This window comes from Pimephales promelas, chromosome 2 (assembly GCF_988280905.1).
Source record: "Pimephales promelas chromosome 2, fPimPro1.hap1.1, whole genome shotgun sequence".
Classification (NCBI taxonomy): Eukaryota; Metazoa; Chordata; class Actinopteri; order Cypriniformes; family Leuciscidae; genus Pimephales; species Pimephales promelas.
Window position 1 is genome coordinate 28,483,205 of NC_142770.1, and position 3,992 is coordinate 28,487,196.

Consider the following 3,992-nt stretch of genomic DNA (forward strand, 5'->3'; position numbering starts at 1 on the left):
GGGTTGGAAAGAGCCTCAATTAAATTTGGGCTTTAAAAAACAGGTAAAATCCATTAAAATTCTGGGCCTTTTTGTGGGGAAAGACATGGATAAGATAAATTGGGATTATAGACTTAATAAAATAAAGTGGAAACTGAAGCAATGGAAAGAGCGAGACCTTACTCTGAGAGGGAAAGTGCTGATAATTAATGCAGAGATTTTGGCCTCTCTTACTTTTTTAGCCTCAACTTTCCCGGCACCAATACAGTTTATAAGATCTATTAGGAAGGCCTTGTTTAGTTTTTTCTGGAGTTCACAGCATGAAAAAATTAGACGAGAAATACTGTATAAGCCAATAAGCAAAGGAGGGATGGCAGTCCCAGAATTGGGGTCCAAACTGGTTTCTATGTTCATTACACCTATTTTAAAAGCCTGTCTGACAGAGAACCAAGGCATCTTATGGCATTGTTTCGCCAAACTTTGGATAGGTCAACAGGTCGCTAATGCTTGGGGAATGAGACTCTCGCAAAATACTCCACATGCCGAATATAGACCTGAAATGTATGATAAGGTGCTATCCCTTTTGAGGAAAGTGACAACCCCTCACATCCCTATTGAGAAATTAAACAGAGTAACTATTCAAGAGAAGTTATATCCAGGATTAGAGAGAATTACCCCAGTAGGAAATCTTACTGAATCTGACTGTGTTACAGTCTGGAAGAATGTAGATAATAGCTCCCTGTTTAATTCCCATAAAGATATCGCTTGGCAAGTGGTCCATCAATGCTTACCTACTCGTGTTTTTTTGGAAAAAAGAAACATGTCAAGGAGCTCACGATGCCCTAAGTTTAGGTGTGGAGAAGACGAGTCTATTAGCCACTTGTTTTATTTTTGCAAATATGCTAGAGAGGTCTGGTCCTTAGTACGAGAATGGATGGTAGAATTATACAGATTTCCAACTGAATCGGATATATTGTATGGAGAATTGAATAATATGAACTCGGATGATTGGATAAGATGGTGGATAGCTATTAATGTCATTAAAGAAGGGTTATGGAAAGCAAGGAATATTTCTTGTTTTAAAGGTTATGATATACCTGCAGAAACAGTGATCTCTTCAAGCCTTGTCACAATCAGAGACTATGTATTAAAAGACAGGAAAACTCTTTCCCTGATTGAAACTATTAAGAAATGGAAAGTTTCAATCAAATCCCCAATTTTTTTCTACTTACAAGATGAAATTTCGAAGTCCTTTTGATGGATTTGAGGAATATGTATCATGTTGTATTGTGTATGGTATGTTTTATGTTGTATGGTGTCGGAAATTGAACTTTTTTTTTTAACCATAATTTGAAAAAAAAAGAAAAAAAAAGGAAATAACAAAATTATTTAAAAAAATTAAAAAAGATTACAGCATATGATGAATGGATTCGGTGTATATGAATACTATGCGTATTCTATAGGACTCAAGTGAATCCTTTCTGAGCTGGAAAGAAAAAAAAAAAAAAAAAAAAAAAAAAAAAAAAAGGTTCACCCAGGGCGAGGCTCGGCCATTGCACTCTGGGTTGTGCTGACCCCTGCGAATTCCCCAAATGTGGGAATCTCGACTGCATAATTTATGGTAGTGGGGGACTGCGTTCGCGCTCTCCCCTGGACAACACTGGTTAAAAGGGCAGATTGTTAAAGCTCCACTTGAGGTTCTTTTGTTTTGTTTTTTTTCTCCACTTCTTCAATATCCAGAGGCAGTCCAGAGAGTTGAACTGCGGCGGTTGCTCGAGAGATACGAAACAGTCTAGGACCGGTCTGTGTGAGGAGGGTTTTCTTTTTTCTCCTCAATTCTTCAAATAGTCTCCCATATTTGACGGACGACTTAGTTCACAGCAGTTGTCCTGGAGGCAAAGTTGTTCGGAATGAGGAGTTCTATCATGTGGTATGAAAACATTGTGCACGTGTGAAACGTCACGTGATATACAGCCACCCATGTTGTGTTTTTTTCTGTTTACAGCGCCACCAAGTGGCCAGTCGCCGCATTCCTCTTCACGTGACCACGGGCTGAGCCCGTACACAGGTGTACCGAGTTGGGTGCAATTGTCTCATTCCGTTGGAGAGTTATAGCCGTTCAAGTAAAGCCCGCCTCGCCCACCCCCAACGTTTTGGCGTACCGTCGCCAACGTGGATGGAAATTCCAACTGTTTCCCGATCCCTGTTGGCAGTCAGACTCCAGAGAATCTTTCTGCACCGGTTTGGGTCAGATCGGGCAAAAAACCTAGGACTAGTGTGCAAAAGTAGGTTTTTCAGAAAATCCAAAATACCCGAAAATCTCGCCAGCGCGACCACCCAATCCGAGGCATGCATCTTGTTCGGCTCGAGCCAAGGATTCCGGTGATGTAAGACACTTGGGTCTGCGACCGACGGTCGAGGAGTTACGAGCCATTTCGTACTTTTGATCGCTGCAGCGCCACCTTGGGGCCGATCGGGGCGAGCCTTGGTGAGGTTGTAGTACCGGGCCGGTCCTACCATCCCTCAGAGTTTCAAGTCTCTACCACGGACGCTTTGGTCTGCCCGCTCACTTTTAAGGCGGAATGTTGATGATCCAAAATCCCAGGTTGCACTCCAGAGTGTCGTGCTGTGCACTCTGTTGTGATCCATTTTCGGTGTCAACCAATCTGAGCTGAGCTTGTTTGCCGGCGACCTTAGACCCTCTCGCCGCGGCCCAGGTGGGCGTGGCCTTTGCCGGCTCCCCCGCCTCGGCGTCGCTGCGTCATCGCTTCTCGGCCTTTTGGCTAAGATCAAGTATCTTGTCAGACGGTTGAGACTGCGATCGCCTCTTGGAGGTTCTTGGCTCGAGATCTTCTGGTATCCCGAGCCACACATCTCTTGAGAGGTAGATTGAACCTGCTGATTTTACTCCTGCTCAGTTTTAAGGTAAGACCTTTTTATCTATTTATTTATTTATTTATTTATTGTCTATTTATTTAATATTTATTGGGTTTTTAAAGTTTTAGGCTGTTGGTGCCTCCACCATGTCGGCAGCTCGTGCCGGTGTGCGGAGGCACCACAGCGTGCGGTTTTTATTTAGAGAGGTCGAGGGGAAGCTCCTGGGTATGTCCCGCATGGACTTTTCCAGGAAGCTGATCCAAAAGACCTTACATTTTAAGCCCGAGGACTTGAATTGTTTGATGACTCTGCCCCTGAACAAAGGATTTGATGTTAGCTTTAAGGCTGCTTCCCTGCTAAATGATTTTTGGCAACGGTTTGAAACTGTTAAGGCCCAGTTCTCCATGTTCACTGTGGAGAAACTTTCTGATAACACTCTTAAAACAGTGATTGTCAGGATGTTTAATGAAACAGTGACTGGAGATGATATTTGTGTCTGGCTGGGTAGATTTTGCACTGTTAGAAGTCAGCCTGTCAAAGTGCTAGATGAGGATGGCATTTGGAATTGCTCCTGGCGGATTCCCATTAAACAATGGGAAGACGCTGGGGGCTACCAGGGCCTGAAACATCTGCCTTCTATGATTGTGCTGGGAGAAAACAGAGGCTACATACACTATCAAGGAATGCCTAAGCTGTGTAGAAAATGTGGAAGAGTTGGGCATCTCGCCGAAGCATGCCAAGAACTAGTATGTGGGAAGTGCAAAGAAATTGGTCACAGTTTTGAAAACTGTACCAATGGCAGGCGGTGCAATCTTTGTGGAGAATCATCCCATCTCTACAGAGACTGCCCTAAAAGTTTTGCCAACAAGCTTAAAATGGCCGCCCCGCAAGCACACCAAACAAAGGAACAAAGGGAGGAGGAGGCGGTCCCTGAGGTTTTGGCGGGAATTGCAACTCCCCTGCCAGCCTCAGGGATTGGGGTAGAAGAAGGAAGTGGGGCGGCCACAGGGGCAGAGTCAAACATTCAAACAGCCACCACCACTGTGAAAGATAAGGAAGGAGATGAGATGCAGGAAGAAACAGATTCTTCATTAGAAACGGTTCCGGATGTGGTTTTAGAAACCAGTGGGAGTGAA

The 3,992-nt window shown here is 44.0% G+C and overlaps 1 pseudogene; it reads left to right on the forward strand.

The window, feature by feature from the left end:
* Positions 1–1,453: 1,453 nt before the first annotated feature.
* On the forward strand, positions 1,454–1,632 carry LOC148996577 (U1 spliceosomal RNA; annotated as a pseudogene).
* The last annotated feature ends 2,360 nt before the right edge of the window (positions 1,633–3,992 follow it).